A 26,379-nucleotide genomic window follows, 5' to 3' on the forward strand; every position below is an offset into this window, starting at 1 on the left:
GGGAGAAGACGAAGAAGAGGTACAAAAACAACCGAATGTTCCGAATAGGAGGATTGAATAATGGGGATTGAGGAACAACGTTGAGCAGAGCAAGACTATGGTGATGAATAGAGGAAGTAAAGAAGAAAAGGGAGTTATCAAAACAGGAAACAAGGAACTGGAATAATAGAACACTTCAAATTCGTGGGAAGTGCACTGTTAGCAAACTGAAGACTGGGTATGGAAATTAGTAGCAGGATACAACTGGGGAGTGCCTTTCATCACCAGGTACGGAGATTAATATGGACTGAAATAAATAAAATGGCGTATGGCTTTTAGTGCCGGGAGTGTCCGAGGACAAGTTCGGTTCGCTGGGTGTAGTCTTTTGATTTGACTCCCGTAAGCGACCTGCGCGTCGTTACGACGATGAAATGATGATGAAGACGACACATACATCCAGCCCCCGAGCCAGCGAAATTAACCAATGGCGAACCCGGGACCCCTGTGACCAAAGGTCAGCACGCTAACCACTTAGCCATGGAACCGGACTATATGGATTAAAGATATACCAATGAAGAGTAAAGAAGTGATGACCAGGGGATATTACTTTCTTATAATGACATTTGCAGCAGAAACCTGGACAATGACCCGGAGGGATGAGAGTAGAGCACAGGCAGCTGAAATAAAATTCCTGAGGAGTATGGTAGAGTAGACAAGGAGGGATAGAGTGAGAAATAAAGACATACGGAAAGAGCTAAATGTGCAAAGATTAAATGACAAACTGGAACAGAACAGATTGAGGTGGTTTGGATATGTCAAGCAGATGAAAGACTAATAATGGCGTGTGGCCTCGGAAGAATCCTGAAGCAGGTCTTTCGACTTGACGCCGTATAGATTTTTTTTGCTAGTTGTTTTACGTCGCATCGACACAGATAGGTCTTACGGCGACGATGGGACAGGGAAGGGCTGGGAGTGGGAAGGAAGCGGCCGTGGCCTTAATTAAGGTACAGCCCCAGCATTTGCCTGGTGTGAAAATGGGAAACCACGGAAAACCATCTTCAGGGCTGCCGACAGTGGGGTTCGAACCTACTATCTCCCGAATACTGGATACTGGCCGCACTTAAGCGACTGCAGCTATCGAGCTCGGTGCCGTATAGATTACCTGCGCAACTATGAGGATGGAACCCTACCTATGATGAATTCTAATGATGATTAAAGCAAACACACCCAGCACCCGAGCCACTGAATTTAACCAATTAAAGTTAAAATCCCCGACCGTGCGAGGAATTGAACACGGAACCCTCTGGACCAAAGGCCAGCACGCTAACCATTTAGCCATGGAGCCGGACAGAAGGAAGACTGCCAAGACAAACACTAGAAAGACAGATGGCAGGGAGGAGAGTAAGAGAGAGAGACCAAGATTACGAGTAGAATAGAATAGAATAGAATAGAATAGAATAGAATAGAATAGAATAGAATAGAATAGAATGGAATGGAATAGAATACTCCCATCCCCCAGTTTCAGGGAGTAACCATTAGCGGAAACACGCACAAAATGTCGTTCAACGCGGGTAACCGATTTGTATAGCGCCACAGGAAGTAGTGGAGACATTGCATGTGCTGTGAGGTAGTGTAGCAGAGGTATTATTTTGCCATGGTCATGGACACTTCGGTATGACTCACCCGCTAGCCGCGCGCATTCGTCGTCTGGCAGTCTCTTTAGTGTCTGTTAGTTTCTTAGTGTGTAGTCAAATACTAAATTATTTTTAATTGTATAATCACGCCGTACTTGTATTTAATTGTAATACACGTGTAGCCGGCCCCGTGGTGTAGGGGTAGCATGCCTATCTCTTACCCGAGGGCCCCGGGTTCGATTCTCGGCCAGATCAGGGATTTTTACCTCGACCTAAGGGCTGGTTCGAGGTCCACTCAGCCTACGTGATAAGACTTGAGGAACTATCTGACGGTGAGATGGCGGCCCCGGTCTAGAAAGCCAAGAGTAACGGCCGAGCGGATTCGTCGTGCTGACCACACGACACCTCGTAATCTGCAGGCCTTCGGGCTGAGCAGCGGTCGCTTGGTAGGCCAAGGCCCTTCAAGGGCTGTATTGCCATGGGGTTTGGTTTGGGTACATGTGTCATATTGTTCCTTTGGTGGAAGTTTTATTGTCTATTATTACCAACTTAAGTTGCTAAACTGTCAACCTTTACCTCTCTGTCGAAATTTGCTCAGAGAGCATCAAGAACCTTACCATTTTGTAGGTTTTATTTTTTCCAGTTCCGATGTATATACTCCCCGCCCGCTATATCCCTGTTTGTTGTCTGTACATATTTTAGTATTTTTGCCGCCCCACGTCGCTACTGACGTAATCGTCCTTACTCATTTTGAGTTACTGGTGTTGACACCATGCAATTATTCACTAACACTAGAGTACGATAGCTTTACCCTGTAACTGTTATGTACTCTACAAAAAAACTACGAAACCTTCAAAAATCGAGTGCTACTTAATTGAGTGTGGTATTCTTTTTTGTTTGCATCTTGCTTTACGTGAGGAAGCATGCTGGGCATGGACTCATCAATAAGGTGATTGATCTTCTTCCTTTTGAGCTTCATCTTTCTAGTTACCAGTACTGCGGCCCCGGATCACGACTTGACGCCCCGCATGGCACGTGGCGATCCTGGTATTAATATGTTAGAAGCTGCCTGCAAAGAGCATGACATTGCTTATCGTCAAAACCGTCCTGACGTAAGATGTGTAACTGATGAAAATCTGTTTCGTAAAGCTATGCAGCTTGTGTCGACACCTAATCCTTCAGCTGCTGAGAAGATGGCAGCACTTGTCGTTGCCGCTGCAATGAAAGGAAAACCGTTACTGAAGACAGTAGAGATAATCTATATAAGAAAGACAGAACAGATTTACTTGAAGAAATAAAATGTATATATTCTTAAATAAATACGAATTGTGAAACATATTGCAGGTGTGGTTTAATTTTCCAATATTAATCTTACTCTAGAGCATGTCCTAAATTAACTAGTAGTAATAATGTTGACTTGCAAGTTTAATCTTTTTTTTGCTGATTGCTTTACGTCGCACCGACACAGAGAGGTCTTATGGAGACGATGGAACAAGGAAGGGCTAGGAGTGGGAAGGAAGCGGCCGTGGCCTTAATTAAGGTACAGCCCCAGCATTTGCGTGGTGTGAAAATGGGAAACCACGGAAAACCATTTTCAGGGCTGCCGACAGTGGGGTTCGAACCTACTATCTCCCGAATACTGGATACTGGCCGCACTAAAGCGACTGCAGCTATCGAGCTCGGTCAAGTTTAATCTTGCTTATGACGTAGAAGAAAGGAGAGGTACAGGTTCGAGAATAAAAAACCCAAGTTTTAAAATACAACCTCTTTATTAATCCATGAACTTAAGTTGTTATTAAAACAAAGCCATTTGGCATACAGTTTACTTCCACAACGCCGAATAACACGTTCGATTAAATAGTGATCAGGATATTTTGTTTTCTGCAGTTCTTCGATGTAGAATCCTCCTTCAATAGGCTATCCTGTGAGATCACGAATAAATACGTAACTGGATCACTAAGCTTAACACTCCTGATTTAAAAATGTTCTGTGCTCCAGTAAGATGAGTATCCTTTTGCAATGATAGACTCGTGTTTGCTGATGCGAACGAAATCGCCTTTTTTAAAGCGATGGCGGCGCGGATCAGCCGTTTTGATTACAAGATGAATGGCATGTAAGCGTGGTGTATTCTTAGTAACGAGACGTGGCGTTGTGCCGAAAGTGCGATGAGATGTATCGTTGTAGGTAGACACGAGTCTAGGTAGCAGTTGAATCCAACGATAAGAACCTTGAGCTCTAAATTCTCGCCACATCATTGTTTTGAGTGTACGATTAAAGCGTTCTACAACACTTGCCTTGAGATTGCTGTACGTAGAGTAGTGATGAATGCCAAATAACTTCAGGTAAGAAGACAAATCCTTGTTGTAAAACTCTTTACCTTGATCTGTTTGAAGAAGCCTTGGACAGCGTTTCGATTGTTCAACATTTTTTAAATGCGTCTTTGACTTGAGCTGCTCTCTTGCAACGCACAGGTTGTGCAAAAGCAAACCTAGAGTACACATCGATGACAGTAAGTACATACATATACCCCTTATTGCTAGAGGCATATGGAATTATTTCTACTAAGTCTACTTACCAGAGGTCACCTTTTACGCGTGTAATAACGCGTCTGCGACAGTAGTTGCGACGTGCTGGTTTCCGTGTGCGGTGCTTATCTTTACAGGTGAGGCCTTATCTTGACGAGCCATTACTGAATAATACCCGCATGACGTAATTCTCTTTCCCTATTTCTAAAATTTCTGATTCGTGACCAGTGTGACAAGCATCTTGCGAAGCTCTTAGAAGTTGTAATCTTTCAACGAGTACGTTAGGGTCATTCCAGTATCTTATGTCTACATAAAGCAACAAAGGCTTGTAGATAACATTAAAACACGTGCAGTTGGTTGATGTGACGGAAACAGATTAGAAATAAACTCTCGATGTTTGTGACTCTTATTTGCATTTACAGTTTCTGTCTTCTTGTAATTACGTCGTGTTGCAGTAGCATAAGTATTGCTTTATACTTTTTAAGATCATCTTGTAAAATTGTGTATTTGTCAGGTACTCGTGAGAAAAGAAGTTCTAAGAGTCCTTTAGTAGGTTTATAGGTAACACCTTTTACGATGAGTCTGTTGCTATTAACCTCAACATTTGCATTACCGAGCCAGAAACAGTCGTATTCATAGCGAATACCGTAGGTTGTGTCAGTTTGTCCTGTAATGGGATTTTTATATAAGGAGCAAAGAGAGATCCATAGGTATTTCGAATAAAAGTCTTATACTGGTTACGATACTCCGGCGTGATCATAACCTCAGACAAAGAAGGTAGATCTTGTTTTGATGTAGTAGGTTTTCAGAAATATCATCCGTAGTTAAAAACTTAACACGCTTAGATGGTGAAGTATCGTTAAGTTCTCCTTCCTCATCCTCTTATTCAACCCTATCCTGCTTCTCCTCTTCCTCATCCTGCTTCTCTTTTTCTTTATGCTTTTCTTGTTCATGCTCTTCTTCTTCATGCTTTTCTTGTTCATGCTTCTCTTTATAAAAAGTTGATTGCATAGAAACAAAACTTGTAGTAGACTGGGGCAATGAAGTAGAATTAAAAATTTCTTTCAGTTGTGTACCTAGTTGCGTTTTCAAAAATAAATCAGTGTCTGCTGGAATACGTTTAAGGTCCTTAAATTTTCGTCGAATATTGTTTCGAGCACGCATAATATGTTTTGCAATCTCTTTGCTGGATGTTGACATGACGGTGGTTTCTGATCAAGTGGTGACTGCAACTCTGTGTTGATGCATATTAAATGATCAAAACCCATGCGATATCGTCCATAATGACCATCACTTTCTTTATCAATAACTAAAAAAGCCGTAACGATGCGCTGACCAGCATGTAGCGCACATACGTTTAAAGTAAGTACATACATATACCCCTTATTGCTAGAGGCATATGGAATTATTTCTACTAAGTCTACTTACCAGAGGTCACCTTTTACGCGTGTAATAACGCGTCTGCGACAGTAGTTGCGACGTGCTGGTTTCCGTGTGCGGTGCTTATCTTTACAGGTGAGGTCTTATCTTGACGAGCCATTACTGAATAATACCCGCATGATCATCATACACATACCGCATGTTGCGCTCATCTTGCCTAAAATGCACAATAATATTTGCGTTGTCGCGTATCAACTGCTTAGGCACACGAGAATAGCTTTAACATAAATAGATGCAATCTACATACTGTATTTATGTCGTACCATTCTAAAGTATGCACGAATAACGTTTAGCTGTTCTGTTTCGACATTGTCAAAGATCATGAGAGAAATAGGAAGCACATCATCCGGTGATGGTACTTGCTCATGTGAATTAAAATGAACAATCCTTCTTTAACCACATCTTGCATTACAATTTGTAGAATAGTACGTAGCGGTTGATAGAGTGACTTTGTAAACGTAAATATTCTCGAAGGGTATGCCATTTAAAGAGGTAATGAGTGTGAGTAAAAGATTTGTCTTCCCGCATCCCGATGGAGCAAGTATAATACATCGAATAGTAGAAGAAAACAACGTTCCATGTCTTTTTCGCAGTTGTACCAGAACTAGGTAAGAGATGTAGCACTATGTCACTAACAGATAGTATGTCTTGCTGCTTTATAAACTTCATGGAAACTGAATATTAAAGTAGGCAATAGTAACATGTATATATCAAACGCAGTGGCGGCCGGTCAATACCTGCTACCGGGCTACAGCACGTAGCTTGGAACTGTAGGGAATTAATTATATTCAGTAGGATTAACCTGGTGCGTTTTCTTTGTTTTGAGTACGGTATGAATTTGTGTTTTGTGAAAATCAGGACGAGATCAGTCGAACACCTAGCGCCGTTCTCCCGGGGAACCTGGCTCGTGCTCATGTGAAATGAGCTCTGGCGCGTAGTCTGAAAGAAGCAATACGCAGGCGCAGCCAAGCTTGCAACACTCCCCGTAGCCGGTGGCGTATACCGTCAACCGGGATAAACTTTCACTGATCCCGTCTATAGTTACTTTTCCTCCCGCAAGAGGGTAAAAGTGCTCGATGCCTCCTGCTACCCTGATGTTGAACGTGATAAGCACTTCTGCCACTAGAGAGCGGCATCGTCTGGGCTCAAAAGTAAAGCGTAACTGAGGGCAATATATCGCAAACATAACGTTGTTATTAAGGTAACCAACCAATGCTTATTAAAATATCCATCTTCCTTTTGTGTTACAAATAAGGAATTCGTACGTGACTCAAAGAATCTTGGACTGACCTTAAATGTTATACCACTTTAGAATATAATTTATGCTGGTAATAGAAGAGGTCTCAATGATTGAATTAGCAGCTATTTCAGTTGTTTTGTGCGGTGTTTGATCTCGCGGTTATATTGTTTGTGCATGTTTGAGATTTATCCAATTATTTTACCACTACAGTGTATATGAAGTGAAATTAAACTACAGTAGTATTCATAGTGAGGATCTATATTTCCATGATCCTATTTGCACTGATGTAAGTTGGGAAGTGAGTACCGTATACAGCATGAATAGTGTGGACAGTTTGATAAAAGAACCATTTTTTAGGAGAACATTAGAAGAAAAAGTGAACATAAGAATTATAGGTCGTCCTACTCCAATCTTAAATTTAACTCAGAAGGCTTCGAGAGGGCAAAATTCCACTCATATCAGGCATTTCAACTGTAAAGTCTACGACAATAACAGTTGGATATGTGGCTGTTATATAAGAAATGCTTTGTTTTGTTTTCCTTGCGTCTTATTTGGAAATAATGATATCTGGAGTACGAAAGGTGTGAAGGATCTGGGGCATTTAAACGAGTATATGACGAAACATTCGTCGAACGGAAAACCCACCAATAATGTAGTGGAGCTAAGTGCTCTAGGAAATGTGAATATTGCAACACAACTTAGTAGAGCATATCACGACAATTGGCAGAGACATAATGCAAACACAGAGAAGAATAGGTATATCTATATATATATATATAATAACTTGTCCTGACTGACTGACTGACTGACTGACTGACTGACTGACTGACTGACTGATTCATCATCGCCGAGCCAAAACTACAGGACATAAAGAAATTAAATTTGGGGGATATATTCATATTAAGATGTAGGTGCTCGCTAAGAGAGGATTTTTGGATATTCCGTCGCTAAGGGGGTGAAAAGGGGGTGACATTTTAAAATGAGTGTATCTATATCTCAAAACTTTTAAAGTTTATAGATGTAAAAATTGGTATTTAGAATTTTCTTTAAAAAAAGGAACGCGTATTTTTTGTTTTCGGAAAATCCCAATAGGAAAGGTGAAAAAGGGGTTGAATGCCTTTAATGAGGCTACTTATATTTCAGAACCTGAAGATATTACAGACCTGAAAATTGGTATTTGGGATCTACTTTAAAAATAAAGAAACAGGTATTTTTCGTTTCTTGAAAATCCAAAGAATGGAGGGGGGGGGGGGGAAATGGGGGTGAATCTTTAAAATGAGTGTGTCTACATGTTTAAAAGTTTAAACATGTAAAAATTGGCATTTAGAATCTCCTTTAAAAATAAAGGAACACACGTATTTTTTGTTTTCTGTAAATCCCCATAGGAGGGGTATAAACGTGTGAATAATGGGTTGAATGCCTTTAATGAGGATGCATATATCTCAGAAACTGAAGATATTACAGAACTGAAAATTCGTATATGTGATCTCCTTTAAAAATAAAGAAACGTGTGTTTTTGGTTTTTGGAATATCCAATTAATGGCGGTTAAACAGGAGTGACAAATTGGGGTGAATTTTTCGAAAGACTATATCTACAAAATATCTGAGAAACGTAAAATGTTCCAGACGTAAAAAGTGGGTATTTGGAATCTCCTGTAAATGTAAAGAAACATGTGATTTGTTTTTGGAAACTCCACCTAAGGGGAACTAAAAAGGGGTGAAATTTTAAAATGAGAATTTCTACAGTATATCTAAAAAAACTCAATATGTTACAGAAGTGAAAAATGGTATTTTTTATCTCTATTAAAATAAAGAAACATGAATTTTTTAGTTTTCGGAAATACCATTTGGGTGGAGGGGAGGGGGAGTGACTAAAAATGGTGTTGAACTATTTTAATTAGGCTACTGATATCTCAAAAATGATGTTACAGACGTGAAATTTGATATTTTCAATCTGCTTTTAATGTAAAGAAACACGTATCCTCGGAAAATCCAATGAGGGGGGGGGGTGAAAAAATGGAAAAATTAATTGTCTTAATTGTATGAGAATACATACATCTAATAAAAACTAAAGTTGTTACAGACGTGAACATTGGTATTTGGATCTCCTTTAAAAACAAAGAAAAACGCGTTTTGGGGGAAAACCATCTTTGGTGGCGGGAGTGAAAAGGAGTTGAATTCCTTTCATGAGGACACATAAATAAAAAACTGAAGAAGTTAGAGTCGTGATAATTGGTATTTAGAAGATCCTTTACCATTAAAGAAACAAGTATTTTTTGCTGGAAAATTCACTTAGGGGGAGGGGGGTGAATGGAAATGAAAGAAAGTGAATTATTTTTATGGGGATACTTACATCTCAAAACTGAAGGTAATAGACGTGAACATTGGTGTTTGTAATCTCCTTTAAACATAAAGAAAAACGCCTTCATTTAATTTTTTTGGGGGGGGAGTGTAAATAAACTTAACGGCGGTGGGGTGTAAAAGGAGGTGAGACCAATTGATTTTACTATTCATAATGTACTTATAAGGAGCCTCCGTTGCTCAGGCGGCAGCGCGCCGGCCTCTCACAGCTGGCTTCCGTGGTTCAAATCCCGGTCACTCCATGTGACATTCGTGCTGGACAAAACGGGGGCGGGACAGTTTTCTCTCCGTTTACTCCGGACATCCCTGTCATCATTCATTCCAGCAACACTGTCCAGTATTTCATTTCATTTGTCATTCATTGATCATTACCCCAGAGGAGTGCTTGGCAGCCGGCAAAATTCCTATTGTCGCCGCTAGGTGGGGCTTTATTCATTCCATTCCTGACCCTGTCGAATGACTGGAAACAGGCTGTATATTTTCGATGTACTTATTCTGATCATAAACCGATCATTTTTAAACTTTCCAGGGTTCGTTTTCAACAGCCATCTTTTTCTTCGGAGAACGTTCTTAGATTACAGTAGATTATCCTGGCATATAAATAAAAATTTAAACACATTTGAAATAAACGAAAGGAATGAGATTGGCCGTCAAATTGTTCAGCTCTATAATAAGGTCAATAATGCACGCAAGTATGTCATTTGTATCACCAGTAATCCCGAACACTTGCCTACGCGCGACAATGGTGCTGGTCACATTGTCAACATTGACAATGGCAGCAGATGTAATTTATCGCCAAGTAGCGGTCTTGCATCTTGCTGTGGGGTCCAGAACATATAATAATAATAATAATAATAATAATAATAATAATAATAATAATAATAATAATAATAATAATAATAATAATAATAATAATAGTAATAATAATAATAATGTTCTGGACCGTCGTCAAATGTGCTGACCGCGCTGGAAACGGGTCCTGGATGGGTAGTGACTAAGAATGCAGTCCGACCGCGGGTTCAGTACCGCCAAGGTACCCAAGACGACACCTCGCCGGATCTCCTGAAGGATTTGATCCATATTAAAAATGCTTATAGGAAAAGATGACAAAGATTTAGGGACCCAACTGACCGGGTGGAATACCTGGACCTAGCCCTGGAAGTACGAAATCGATTGCTGGAAAGAAAGATTGAAAAATGGGAGGAAACTTGCCATAATCTATTAGAAAACGAGTCAGATCGCGAATTTTGGCGGATTCTCTCAGAAAACCAGTCAGATCGTGAATTTCGGCGGATTATATATAAAACAATAAGCATTCAATTATAATTTTCAGTATAATACCATAGCAAAGCACGGGTACCTTGCTAGTTTTGTATAAAATCATTGATTGTATAAAATTTTGTGGGGCATTCGAACTAGCTTTACGTAGTCATGGTGAATCTTCCGTATCTGAAAATCCAGGAGTGTTCTTGGGATTAGTTGATTTCATGAGCAGTCTAGACAGTGCAATTAAGGAACACATGGAATCCAATATGGTATTTATGGACACATCAAAAACCATCCAGAATGACTTGCTAGACTGCATGCTGGAAGTCTGCAGTGAAAAGATACTGGAGGAAGTACATAACACTAAGTACACTGCTATCATGGCAGATGAAACTACTGACGTTTCTGAAGAGTTAGCAATTGTGTTCAGATACGTATTAAATGGTCAACCACTTGAAATATTTGGGAATTCTTTATTCCACGTGGACAAACTGCAGATGCAATATCTGAGTGCACACTGCAGCAGGTCAATGGTACCTTTTGGGTTAATCCAGATAAAATTATCGCCCAAACTTATGATGGAGCATCTGTGATGAGTGGTGAAAGAGGTGGAGTTCAATGGAAAATCAAAGCTAGCCAATTACATTCACTGCTACGCCCACCAGCTCAACCTCGTATTAGAACACGTGGCCTTTAAAAATCAAACTGCGCGCGTATTTTTCTGCAGCTTATCTGCATTTCCTGCATTATTTTCCAGATCTCCTCAACGTGTGGCAGCTTTGGAAAAAGTGGTAGTACGAAGAATTCCAGGATGTTCATCAACGAGGTGGAACTTTATGTTTAGAACCGTGAAAGTCATGCATGAAAATAAAGATGCCTTGTTGCTGGACCATCACAATATGAAATGCTGTTGGCATTTTTAAGAAGGCTGTTGCTTCAGTCAGGGATTCTGTCCATAAAATAGCAAATGAAGTTTCTTCAGAAATGCCACAAAGCAAAAAAACGCAGAACGGAATCCTACAGGACGGCTGATGTAAGGACGTTTGTGATCGAATCACTGAAGAGCTAGATCCTAGATTTGAGTCTGTTTCTTATTTAAAGGTTGCAAATTTATTAGATTCGATGAATTTTAGCGAATATTCAAAACAGTTCCCCCAGGCAAGAATAGACTAATGACTGAGCTCAGCCTTCTCTATAAAGGAACTGATTTCAGAGAAATTGACGGTGCAGTTCCCCTGTTTCAACTGATTTTGAAGAACAAACTGCAAGATACCTTCGCCCAAATAACAGAAATGCTCAGGATTTTGATTGCGATTCCAATGGAGCATCTGTGATGAGTGGTGAAAGAGGTGGAGTTCAATGGAAAATCAAAGCTAGCCAATTACATTCACTGCTACGCCCACCAGCTCAACCTCGTATTAGAACACGCGGCCTCTAAAAATCAAAATTTTTATAATTCAATACTATGTGCCAGGAACTTTTTAATGCTTTAAAGAAAATCGAGAAAAATCTTATCTCGGAAATAAATAACTTTAATCCAAAGGTGATAGAAAAGTTTTGCAGCAAGAAATATCGCCGTGTGGACTTCGTATTTTGCCATTAGGTTAGTAAAAATAATCTTTCTCGAAAGAAATATTTATCTCGTAGACAATTGTCGAAGTATTCATCTGCTTCCAAATTAGTATTGTTTTTGTTTGTTCTGTGTTATAAATTGTGAGAAAAGCTGTTAAAATTATTATTATTGTTGTTGACAAGTTTGAAGTAAATTATGAGTTGTTCATCATGGCAATATGCAGATTGAAAACAGCGTATTTAGCGGTTTTTTGTAGCACGTAGGACGATTTTTTCTCGAGCCGCCACTGATCAAACGAAACAGCAGGTAAATGTCAGTTTATAGTTCGCTCTTGACGAGTAAAGTCGTGTACAGAATGGTGAAACAACTATATCCAAACGTTATGAAGAAGAAAACTAAAACAATTGGATGGAAAGAAGTTTTGAAGGCTGCACGAAAAGCTACACGAGGGGAATACAATCCGCGTGTATCTATTACTAAGGCACTTCGCGCAGCAAGAGCGAGAATTTATTCAAAGTGCAGAGCAATGTTTCGTAAACGTACGCGAATTTTCCTGTACCAAAACGAGGAGGATTTCTTCATGCTCTGTTTGCTGGACTAGCAGCTTTAAGGTCTTTGCTTGGTGGTGCTAGTGCTGTAACAAGAACTGTTAAAGCTGTAGAAGAAGCGAAGCAACAGTTGAAAGAGAGTGAACGTCATAACAAGACAATGGAGGCAATTGCATTACGAGGCAAAGGCGTACACATGAAGCTAGCGTCATAAAAAAAGGGCTTGGCATCTACATATCTCCTGAATACACTGCCACATCGAGCTCTAACCCACGAAGAAGTTTTTAAGTTTGTTAAACAACTAAGAATTCATTATTTTTGAGATGTGTATATGCGCGATTAACTACCGATATGCCTACGTGAACTTGAGAGTGCTGTAACTTAGACACAATTTGCGTACCTGGAACTCATTACGTTGCCTACATCAAACGTAAATCTATAGTATGGTATTTCGATAGCTATGGAGACTTACCTCCTCCATTTGAGCTCATATGTTATTTCGGAAGCAGTGCAGACATTGTTTACAATAAAAATCGTGTGCAAAAATTCAATACACGCATGCGTGGGCGATTTTGTCTTATGTTCTTATATCAAACCCAGACAGTAGACAAAGATCAACAGTATACACGTAATGACCAACTGTGAAAGAACGTTCGCTGTACGCGGAGAAGGACCTGAAGCAACCCTTTACTTTAATCCACCCATCGAACTCGGTTATCAGCCACATAGTCTTCGACTTGTGTCGTTTGAAAGCTACAATAAAATCTATAATGTGGGTGATGGCGTCAATAAGTTCTGTTACGATGAGTATGTGCTAACGCTACCATCAGGCAGTTATTCAGTAGACGATATTCATGACTACATTGAAAGTACGTTAATTGAACAGTATGCTGTTGAGAGTAATAATAATTACAAGTTCTCAATCACTGCGAGCAACATTACAAATAAATGTGTTACTGAGTCATCATTCAAGATTGACTTCAAATCACAACCTGATTCGATTGGACCATTGCTTGGATTTTCACCAAGAGAGCTCATACCGAACGTTCGCTACGAGTCTGAACAACCTATAACACTCTTCGATTATCATCATGTAAACATCACTTGCAATATTTTTACAGACTTCAATAGTAATCAACAACGTTCACACGTCCTGCACGAATTTATTATTACAGAGGAAAGTGGTTATACTATTCGTGAGAAACCGTCAGTAGTACTTTATCACTCCTTGTCTGTAAAACACGTCAGTAACATCACTCTTAGGCCTTGGAAGAAACATAATCAGCTTATTAATTTAGATAGACATACGTACGTCGCTTAGGAACTTCATCTTAAACCAATATGAAAAAATCTATAAAACACGGTGTACATTCCGGAGATATCCTACAGGTTTGCGAAGACTCAACGAGTTAACAGATGACCATAACCAGATTCTCCAAGATTTAATTTATACGCTACTACAACAAATGGAAGAAATGCTAGACATTATGAACACAGTAGAAACTCATGAAGGTGTAGTACGAAGTGAACTTCATTCTTATCAACCTTTTACGTTTAGACTCAATAACAATTATGAAATTCGCTTTACCATTAATCAGCAAGATGTATACAACTTACCACAGGAAAGCTACCTCTGTATTGAAGGACACCTAGATGAGGCAGATGGATGTGGACCAAGCATATCTCATCTAAACAAGCATGGTCTAGTTTTTATCTTTTCTGAAGCGCGTTATGAAGTAAATATTGTGGAAATGTATAGATCGAAGAATGTTTTTGTTCAAGTGCAATGAAACTCTACCTTCTTATAGTGATGAAGAAAGCAATCTTTTACGGATGGCAGGATGGTGTCCGAAAGCTAATAACTACTGGATGATTAATCAGGACGGTACTCTTTCTGGTATGTTACAATTAAAACATATTCTCGGCTTTGCACATGATTTTAGACATATTATAATCAATGGAAAACAAGAGCTAATTCTGACCCGTGATCGAAATGATTACAATTCTCCTAAAGCAGCAGAAGCACCAGTAGACTCGAAAATTACACTTCATCGTATATTGTGGAGGATTCCACATGTATCACTATCTGATCGAGAAACACTTCGATTGTTCAAGATTGTAGAAAATGATACACCATTACCTATACGTTTCCGAAGTTGGGAGCTGCATGAATATTCTGTGTTACCACCTACAAACAAGCATAGCTGGGCTCTTAAAACGTCACGTTTTACTGAAAAGCCTTTGTATATTATTTTTGGATTTCAAACCCATCGTAAATTCAACCATGAAAAAGATAGCTCACAGTTTGATCACTGTAAATTAAGAAATATTAGACTCTACCTCAACGGAATTACGTATCCATACGAAAACATGGACATTCATTTATATAAAAATCTATAAAAGAATCTCCTGTCAATATTCGTTTAGAGTTTGAAACATCTGAAAACATTCCTGCTAACACAACAGCCTATTGTATTATTACTCATATGAGTGATGTCACCATCCGCTAACGAATATTTTTACAATACTATAAATAAGGATGGCCCTTTATCATAAGCATTAGTGTGTGCTTCTACATCGTACACTATGGAACAGAAAGAAAAACGGATTACACGGTTACAGACAATCGTGTTGATAGCAATCTAAACTGTGAATGTGCATTCCTTTCCCCTACCAGCGAAACTAATACGCAACAACTTATTTATCTCACACAAGTAAGGAAGGCTATTATGAAGTTCTATAAACATAGAACCTTATGCTTTTTGGGAAATCCTTCCTCTCCACAGTAAGATATCAATCGATGTAGCTTTATGCACACCCTGTCGACGAAATTACAAGCACCGATATAAAAATGTTTCGCATTATTGGGATGGACCTAATCCGAAGATTGTAAACTGTACACAGTGTATGGATGAACTTTTTCCGTCATTACACTGCCTGATAATGATACAGAAAGGAACAAAACTCACGAATAACAACAAGGTAAGAAATGCGTTAACTTCTTTCGTAAAGCATAACATACATAGTATAATATATTAAAAATAATTTCATAAACAATACATGTTTTGTTTAATTTGAATGTTGCAGGGGCATTGCAATTTTGGAAGCATGCTACCTCTTCGCAGTAAGCTGGTAAGTAGTACAGCAACTTTGTCGGCAGCATAACCAAGACTGTTGTATAACCGGCAGTAGTCTGTTTAATTTTGTAAATAATTACAAATGAATATTTAATTAAATTCAAAATGCTCTACTTATTGCATTCCCTTTGCCTCGTTACACGTATCGAAAATATTCACACTTATACCATCTATAAAGGCTTGAGTTTACTAGAGAGTAACCTTGATAACGAACAAGTCTAAACATGTATAACCATGTCGACGTAATCGCTGCATGTTAAAAAGTAATAGCCTTAGCATCGCACGTGCTCAGTCCTGTAGGAGCCAACTCTGGCACAGGTAGACAACTAAGTAGAAATGCGTTTTAGGAGGAAGATGAGGAGGAGGAGGAGGAGGAGGAGGAGGAGGAGGAGGAGGAGGAGGAAAAAGAGGGTCTTGTATGAGGTAAGCAAAAGTTTGCAACGGAAAGGCCAGCGTCTCAACCGCCTCTGTCATTCAGCCTAGCAGGCTAAGGTAGATCGTAGTATACAATTTCTAATTACTAGATTGTTTGCCCAAAAGAAGCCTTCTAATCCTCTCCTCGGTGAGGGCATATAACACTGTTGTTGTTGGTTACTTGTCCGTCGATAGAGACGTAAAACCTTGAGCAGACCTCTCGATGCTATTCGACAGGAGAAGGCTATGTGCCACCACCGGGTTCTACCCTCTCTCCATATATCATGACATTCATTTTATCTTCCCTGAAGTTAGGAAGAGCACCCGGTAATCGATCTTAAAAGATTCATCTCATTACAAAAAACCGACACCGTAGAGAAATGAGACAAGGAATGGACACACGTCATGCACCCATAGCCATCAATCCGCATTTCAAATAACTCACGCTGTGACGATACAGCTCTGTCAGGAGAAGGCCTGCGCGTTCGGTTGTGTGCATTTTTAAATCGACCGCACATATTACGTCACAGCTCTGTTACAACTCTAAGGGGGAGACTAGGCCAGATGAGGAGGAGGAGGAGGAGGAGGAGGAGGAGGAGGGAAGGACATCTGACAGTAAGATTAGGCCCATGATGGCGACTGTCTAGTTAGGCTCCTCCAACATGGCGTCTTTGAAGGGGGAAGGGTATGTGTCTGTAAAACTGGGCCCAGGATGGCGACGGTGTAGTTATGCCCCTCAAAAATGGCTTCTGTGTGGAGGGAAGTGCATCTATCTGCAAAACTGAGCCCAAGCTGTGTAGTTAGGCCCCTCCCAAATGTTGTCTGTGAGGAGAGAAGGGCATCTGACCGTAAAACTGAGCCCAAGATGGCGACTGTGTAGTTAGGAGCCTCCCAAATGGTGGTGAGAAGGGTATCTGACCGTAAAACTGGGCTCTCTGTAGTTAGGCCCCTCAAATAGGGTGGCGGGAAGGTCATCTGACCATAAAAACGGGCCATGTGCATTTAGGCCCCTCCAAAATTGCGCCGGGAAGGGCAACTGACCGTAAAATTAGGGTCTGTGTATTTAGGATCCTCCATGAGGCCAAGCATTCTCTCTTATGCGAATCCCCATTGCCCTACTACTCAAGATGGCGTCGGAAAAATGCGCGAATCCCCACTGTCCTACTACTCAAGATGGCGTCGGGAAGGGCAACTGGCCGTAAAAGTGAGTTTAGACCCCTCCATGAGGTTAGGCTTGCTCTTTTACGTGAATCCCCATTGCCCTACTCTTTACGATGGCGCCGCGAGTATCCCCATTGCTGTACTATTCAAGATGGCATCATGAAGGGCATCTGGCCGTAAAAGTGAGGTTAGGCCCCTCCAAGATGGCGATTGTGAGGTTAGGATTGCTCTCTCATGCAAAATCCGGCGGGGTCCGTAAGTATGCCAGGGGTCAATGACCTCGTCGGAAAATGCTGACGCAGCACCGATTTAGCACCCATTGTTTTAGAATCCCTTTTGCCCTACTACGGAGGATACTTATATCTTAAAAACTGAAGCTGTTATGGTCATGATAATTCGTATTTAGAAACTAATTTAAAAATAAAGAAACACGTAGCTTTTGTTTTCGGAAAGTCTACATAAGAGTGGGGTAAACAGGAGTGACAAACGGAGTGAATTTTTGGAATAAGTGTATCTACAATGTATATCAAAAACATTACTTGTTACAGACTTAAGGGGGTGTAAAATGACGGAAAAATTGGGATGAATTATTTGAATTTGGATAACGGAAGATATTACAGACTTGAAAATTGGTATTTGGAATTTTTTTAAAAACAAAAAACTGGTTTTTTGTTTTGGGTAAATTCACTTAATGGGGGTTGTAAAAACGACTGAAAAAAGCGCTGAATTATTTTTATGAGTAAACTTATATCTCAAAAACTGAAGATGTTACAGACATGAACATTGGCATTTGGAATCCTGTTTAAAAATGAAGGAAAATGTAGTTTTGTTTTCGGAAAATTCACTTCTGTGGGTCGGTTGGGTGAAAAGAAGTGAAGAAAGTGATGATTTCTTTTTACGAGGATACTTATATATCAAATACTGAAGATGTTAGAGACGAGAAAATTGGTATTTGTTATCTCCTGTAAAAGTAAAGGAACGCGCATATTTTTTTCTGAAAATCCACTTAAGGGGAAGTGATTAAAGGGGAGAATTTTTGAAATGAGCATATCTACAATATATCTCAAAAACGTAACATATTTCAGACGTGATAATTGGTATTTTAAATCTCTTTTATAAGTAAAATTACACGTATTTATTGTCCCGGAGAAACACTTTGTGTTGGGGGTTGAAAAAGTGACTGGAAAAGGGGTTGAATTCTTTTTATGAGGATAATAGTATCTCAAAAACTGGAGATGTTACAGACATGAATGTATTTGGAATCTCCTTTAAATATAAAGATAAACGTATTCTTTTGTTTTTGGAATATCCATTTAAGAGTGGATACATTAATTGATAAATGAGTTGAATTCATTTTTTGAGGATACTTATATCTCGAAATCGGAGGATGTTATGGAAGGAGAAAATTGGCATTTAGAATATCCTTTAAAATAAAGACACGCGTAATATGTGGCGGGGAAGGGGGTATAATCAACTTGGAGTTGAATTATTTTTATTAGGATACAAATAAAAGGTGGCCTTAAAACAATACACCCTAAGGGGGTTCTGACAGGGGGGTGAGGAATGATGACAAAAATATGCATTTATATGAAAACGTTTGAATTATGAAGTTAACATTTAAAATGATATCCTAGGTGTTAAATAACAGAAGGTCTGAAACAAATTTAACCGCTCAGAGAGTTAAATGTGGGTTAAGATCCGAAAAAAAAAATATTCATGCCTTCCTCCCAAACGGTTTAACGTACGAAGACAAAATTCCAAATAGCGGTAATATTTCAATTCCTAGGTGTGAAATAGGAAATATTTTTAAACGTTCCACCGCTAGTGTCAAATTAGGTTAGCTCCGTAAACTAAATTATTCACCCCTCCAAAACCCTTTGACGTACGGAGTTGTTATTTTTGGAGAAGGGTCTTCCATCAAAGAAAGGACAATAAGTTCCACCTTTTCAATACTATATATTGTGTGAAAGTTTTACATTACAGTTAAAACATCACAACTTTTGTACATTCGGTACCGGTTTCGACAGATTCCCTGTCATCATCAGCCGAGAATAATTAAACAAAGACAAGTATAGATCATGATTCTTATGGTGTGATTACAATGGTGGATTAAAAATATACATTATATGATTAAAATAGTATATATATATACACAAATTAAAGGTAAGTAAAATGGGAATGGTCATTATTCTATGAGGTGTACACCTTAATATTTCTAATTAAAAGGTTAATTTGTTAAAAGAAATTTTGTTCTTGTAATATATAATTAGGGCCTATAGTGAAATTTGATTGTAGGCTTAAATCTGTAATATTTTAACTACTACCAACTTGGCACCTGAGGTGAGTCCTTCATTTCGCTAATATTTCGCGAATTTTTACTCCTTCCGATTTTCATATAACTTTAAATCGCGTTTTATTTCTTATAGGTTCCGACTTGGATCAGGATCTTTCCAAATCATTTATGTATTCACAACTTACAACACAAGATCTTCAAGTACCACCTTAGCAAGAACCTCAATTACTATTCCTCAAAATAATGTAAACCATTCCAGAATACAAATCGACATATTGAACTGTTCAATGGACATTCTAACTATCAACATCAATACATAGTGAAAAAATTAACTCATCTGTTTCTGCTTGCATAGAACATTGATATAATTCTTCCATACTTAAGTCCAAGTTGAAGCTCCAATCGAATTTTATTGTACATATTTTATGTGGAACACCATTCGACTAAATGTTTGTTTACCTTTTTAATGTGTCAAACATGGCTACATAACTTCAATGAATTGACTGGTCAAAAAGTTAAAATATTACAGATTTAAGCCTACAATCAAATTTCACTATAGGCCCTAATTATATATTACAAGAACAAAATTTCTTTTAACAAATTAACCTTTTAATTAGAAATATTAAGGTGTACACCTCATAGAATAATGACCATTCCCATTTTACTTACCTTTAATTTGTGTATACAGGGTGTTAGGGGTATACGTGCAGATATTAAGCTAGTCGGCAAAGAAAAAGACATATCACAATATATGCTATGTACTTTTTACCTTGTCCTATTAGTTTGCCCTTAACTGAGCCAAATATTTCAGGACCTAATGTGTTTTGAACGGCCGTAGCAGGGTATGCCGGTTACGTCATTCTGTCCACGCGTAGTGGAAGTACAGTAGCAAAATATAGGGCTTGTTGAACCTGTTTCTTATCGCAGGCCAACGCATGTTGTTGTGCACTTCCCCTAAAGGCTTGGCAAGTAGGAAAGGATGACTCACGTGCCAGCCACTTGCTGTACTTGAAAACCGGTCTAGGGTACTCTGTATGAAATGTACACAGAATCCTTACAGTGACCTCGAAGATACGTACCAGAACATACATGCGAATCAAGTATTGTGTAGGTGTGTGTGATTTATAAGACGTCAATGGCATTACTCAGTGATCCAAGCTGACAAAATGAAAGGAAATAATTAATAAGTAAATGAAAAATGAGCGCAACATTTCGGTGCTGTTATTGCGACAGGCTACAATGAATTTCTGACAATAGACAATGCGAGTTGTATATGCTTATTCATAAACTTTTCAGGTCAATGAAATGACGGTGGACACTGAAAGAAAAGGCTGTAAGTATTCAGTCATATTGTTATTAATGAGACAGATTTCAAAAACCGTAGTTGCAACCATGCGTGAACATTGCTCGAAGGAAAAATAGCTACTGTTGATTTTTTTTTGCTAGTTGGTTTACGTCGCACCGACACAGATAGCTCTTATGGCGACGATGGGACAGGAAAGGGCTAGGAGTGGGAAGGAAGCGGCCGTGGCCTTAATTAAGGTACAGCCCCAGCATTTGACTGGTGTGAAAATGGGAAACCACGGAAAACCATCTTCAGGGCCGCCGACAGTGGGGTTCGAACCTGCTATCTCCCGATACTGGATACTGGCCGCACTTAAGCGACTGCAGCTATCGAGCTCGGTCTACTGTGGAATTGCCGCCGGGCATTTCTAATAGAAGGCTTATTCTTCTTTTTCCTAATCTGTTTACCCTCCAGGGTAGGTTTACCCTTGGACACAGCGAGGGATCCCACCTCTACCGCCTCAAGGGCAGTGACCGGGAGCGTGAGACATTGGCTCGGGGGATACAACTGGGGAGAATGACCAGTACCTCGCCCAGGCGGCCTCACCTTCTATGCTGAACAGGGACCTTGCGGGGGAATGGGGAGATTGGAAGGGATAGACAAGGAAGAGGGAAGGAAGCGGCCGTGGCCTTCATGACGTTACAGCCCCAGCATTTGCCTGGTGTGAACATGGCAAACCACGGAAAACCATCTTTAGGGCTGCCAACAGAGGGGTTCGAACCCACTATACCCCACTCATGAGCTGTGGAACATCTCCATTCAATAGGACAAGGCGATTTCCAGCACCGGTTCTAATTAACATCTGGATGGGTGTAGTTGGAGGTCGGTTACATCTTTTTATTAATGTTATCTTGCTCCTGTAGAGGCAGTACGTTACTGGAGCTTTCAGAGGATGTGTCGCTTCGACTACGCCGAACCACGTGGATTTTACACGATGGTGCAGACATTTCCTCAACGGTAGACAGGACGATGTGGAACTATCAATTGGCCAGCCCTTATTCCAGTGGATTGTTATGTCTGGCGGGACATGAAACACAAAGTATACTGAACTGAAGTAACCTCTTCGGATGACCTCCGTAAACATATTCTTCCGGCACCAGAGGATATTCTGAACAACACAGGTTCCTTGTCTCGAATGCGTCGCAACTGCATTCGGAGAAGTGAAGCCTGCAGAGAAGCCCAGGGTGGTCACTGTGAACAATTGCTACGAGTTTCGCTTTGGTATGTCAGATGTTACGCCATTTCTGCACCGTAATGGCTTGGGAGTACAGTACAGTATCGATATAGTATTTTGAGTCCCGATAGTTCGATATTCTCATAAATCCAAGCAGTGAAATTGAAGTACCGGTAACAAAAATTATAAATCGAGAGTTTCAGTGCGCGAGTGACTTGTACGTGCCGAAAGCTGAACAGAGCACAGGGAAGACGTGCTTGTTAAAACTCTAGACATTGACCTTGAACGTATTTTGGCAGTTCCTCAATTCTACCCTGCATGTGGTTTTGGTTTTTTACGTGTGTTCGAGCAATTTATATTTTGTTTCTTATTCACTACGAGTTAAAACAAAAGGCACGCGCTTTTAAGGGCCGATGACCTTAAAACAGCAATCATCATCATCATCATCATCATCATCATCATCACATCATCATTATTAACACGTATAAAACTTCAATAAAATGCTTGTGTTATATTCATCACTACTGAAATAGGAAAAAATTCAATCAAATTAGTTATTTCATTCCCAGACCTCGTGGAGGAGTGGGTGGGCCTTCAGCTATGCGTGTAGCTCTTGGGCCATGTAGTAAGGAAGTAGAGTTGTGAGGATGAAATAATTCAAGTTGGACGTATGTCTTGTACATACAATAAATTGAATTGAATACGTTAGTAAATATGCTTGTTGTTTAAAGGGGCCTAACATCGAGGTCATCGGCCCTGTTAGTAAATACCTGACCGCGCAGAGAGATAACCGCAGCAACAACACGGACCCCAGAGGAGGTCCGCAGAGCACCCCACCCAGGGCAGAGGTCCCCCCAAACACCCCGTTTATTGAGTAAATTTTCATGGTATGATGTTGACATAGTACAATGTTGACATAGTACAATGTTGACATACATGCATACATTGGTAAATAAACAAACAAACAAACAGAGAAAAGTGGTTGGCCTTGAACTTGCTGGGCCGATTGAGACGAGTTCTTAGTCCAGTTATGTGAACAAAACAAGCACTGAGGTCATTGACCATGCTACACTCTTAAAGGCTACAGAGCAGATTAAAGGTGATGTATCACAAGGTCAAACATAAACATGTAACAGAACGTAACGTAAGATGTAATTGTGACACATGAGAAACGAAAAAAGTAAAAAGTAAAAAGAGGAATAAGACGAAAATATGAACAGGTGAATAATAATAATAATAATAATAATAATAATAATAATAATAATAATAATAATAATAATAATAATAATAATAATAATCAGACGAGGAAAAGAGTAATAATAAGTAGTTCAATATGAGTAGTAGCGATAATAATAAGACTGAATAATAATAATAATAATAATAATAATAATAATAATAATAATAATAATAATAATAATACCGGTAATGTTATTTGCTTTACGTCCCACTAACTACTCGTACTGTTTCTGGAGGCGCTGTAATTTAGTCCCACATGAGTTCTTTTTACGTGCCAGTAAATCTACCGACACCAGGCTGACGTATTTGAGCACCTTCGAATACCACCGGATTGAACCAAGATCGAGCCTGCTAAGTTGGAACCAAGAAACCAGTGCTTTAACCGTCTGAGCAACTCAGACTGGCCACTTTTATTTTGATAAATTTATTAAGCACTGCAAAGGAAGCAGTACGTTATACTTTATTTTACCATTACACATATGCTTTTCGTTTGTAAACACTAAATAATAATGTAATTTTTTACGTCCTAATAATTACTTTGACGGATTTTGGAGACGCCGAGGCGCCGGAATGTTGTATTGCAGGACTTTTTTAAATGCAAGTAAATCTACAGACACGAAACTGGCGTATTTCACCACCTTCAAATACCCCCGAATTGAGCCTCCATCGAACCTGCCAAGATGGGATTAGAATACCAGCGAACTATCGTCCGAGGTACTCAGCCCGGCATTAGAGCTTGGAATACGTTGGTCGTGCGGTTAGGGGCGCGAAATTGTGAACTTTCATAGGGGAGATACTGGGTTCGAACTACACTGTCGACAGCCCTGAAGATGGTTCTCCGTGGTGTCCCATTTTCACATCAGGAAAATGCTGGAGCTGAACCTTTATTAAGGCCACGAACGCTTCCTTCTCACTTCTACACCTTTTCTGTCCCATCGTCACCATAAGACCTATCTGTGTCGGTGCGACGTAAAGCCAATTTTGAAAATCATCATATTTAGGACATTATACAACTGTCGAGATCCGTAGTTATAAACGATGAGAAGTATTTTCTGGGCAGACATTATTGGCGAGTAGTCAAAAATAATATTAATAATAATAATAATAATAATAATAATAATAATAATAATAATGATAATGGTATTTGCGTTACGTTTACGGTTTTCGAAGACGATGAGGTCCCGCAGGGGTTCTATTTACGTGTCACTAAATCTACCGGCACGAGTGTGACGTATTTGAGCACATTCAAATACCACCGGACTGGGCCAGGTTCGAACCTGCGAGGTTGGAGTAAAAAGGCCAGCACCTCAACCGTCTGAGCCATACAGCCCGGCAAGAAACACGAAATGTAGGTACGTACATCGGTAGCAGCCTTCAGCTGTTATCGTAGTTCAGTTGCTCGTAAACATAAAACCAGTTTAGCAAGTATATTACGTAACATCTCGTTACAGTAGTACATTTGCTCCGAAACATAAACAGAAACCGGTTTGGCACGGGTGGCGCGTGACTTGCCTGTTATCAACGGAAAGCTATTCATTCTCAGAACAATGCATACTACCTATTCTAAAAACATCGTATCCCTTTGCTTTCGAAAATAACTTCCGCTGATTACTAAAAGTTTGATATATAGTGGTTCGTCACATCGTTCTCTATTGCTACAAGAAATATCTGCACGTATACACCTAACACCCTGTATATATACTATTTTAATCATATAATGTATATTTTTAATCCACCATTGTAATCACACCATAAGAATCATGATCTATACTTGTCTTTGTTTAATTATTCTCGGCTGATGATGACAGGGAATCTGTCGAAACCGGTACCGAATGTACAAAAGTTGTGATGTTTTAAATGTAATGTAAAACTTTCACACAATATATAGTACTGAAAAGGTGGAACATATTGTCCTTTCTTTGATGTAAATCTTGTTTCAATACGGAACCTAAATATGAAATTCTTAACGTTAAATGAAGGGTCTTCCGTTATGTCCTAGATGTAAAATACCGTATACTTCAAAGCATTTCTACCCTAAGAGCTTTAGATTGTAGTTGACTCTCAAAAACACAATATCCATTCTTCCAAAACCGTTAATAAATATTTAAAAACATTCACCCCTCATAAAAGTATTCATTACTCCTTTACTGTTCGACGTACAAAATCAAAATTTCACAGACTGCTCGCTTTTACATCCTAGATATTAAATAAGATAGCGTTTAAACCATTCAAATTCTTCCGTATGGGGTTCAAATGAGAGTTAGATCAAATAATAAATAATCGCTCCCCCAAAACCGTTTCACGTACGAACTGAGGGCGTATTTTACAGGCTCGGCGGACAGTGGACTATCGAAAATGTATAATTTTGAATAATAACTTTAATTTTAAAACGGCAGCGAAGCACGGGTATCTTGTTAGTCTTATATATATATATAAAATAACTTGTCCTGGCTGACTGATTGACTGACTGACTGACTTCAGTGGGGAGGCGTGTAAAAAACTACTGGGCATAAAGAAATGAAATTTTGGGGATTCATTCCTATTACAATGCAGCTACTTACCAAGGGATAATTTTTGATAATCCATCGCAAAGGGGGTGAAAAGTGGGGTGAAGTTTAAAAATAAGTGTATCTATATCTCGAAAGCTGAACTGTTTAAAGACATGAACATTGGTATTTGGGATCTCCTTTAAAAATAAAGACACATGTATTTCTTGTTTTTGGAAAATATACTTAAGGGGTGGTGAACAGGAGTGAAAAAGGGGGTGAATTTTTAAAATGAGTACATCTCAAAAACGTTACATGTTACAGACGTGTAAAGTGGTATTTGAAATCTCCTGTAAAAGTAATGGAACTCGAATAACTTGTTTTCTGAAAATTCTTAATTGGAAGTGTTACAGGGTGTAATATTTTGAAATGAGCATATATATAGTATAAATAAAAAAATTAACACGTTACGGACGTGAATATTGGTATTTTTAATCTCGTTTAAAAATAAAAGTAACACTTATTCGTTTGTTTTCGAAAAAAACACTTCAGTGGGGAGGCGTGTAA

The 26,379-nt window shown here is 39.3% G+C and overlaps 1 protein-coding gene across 1 annotated transcript in view; it reads right to left on the bottom strand.

The window, feature by feature from the left end:
* The window catches only part of dtn (transmembrane protein 132C dtn), an 877,664-nt gene that overhangs the window by 278,451 nt on the left and 572,834 nt on the right, over positions 1-26,379 (bottom strand). The window lies entirely within an intron of this gene.

Source organism: Anabrus simplex, chromosome 2 (genome assembly GCF_040414725.1).
Source record: "Anabrus simplex isolate iqAnaSimp1 chromosome 2, ASM4041472v1, whole genome shotgun sequence".
Lineage (NCBI taxonomy): Eukaryota > Metazoa > Arthropoda > Insecta > Orthoptera > Tettigoniidae > Anabrus > Anabrus simplex.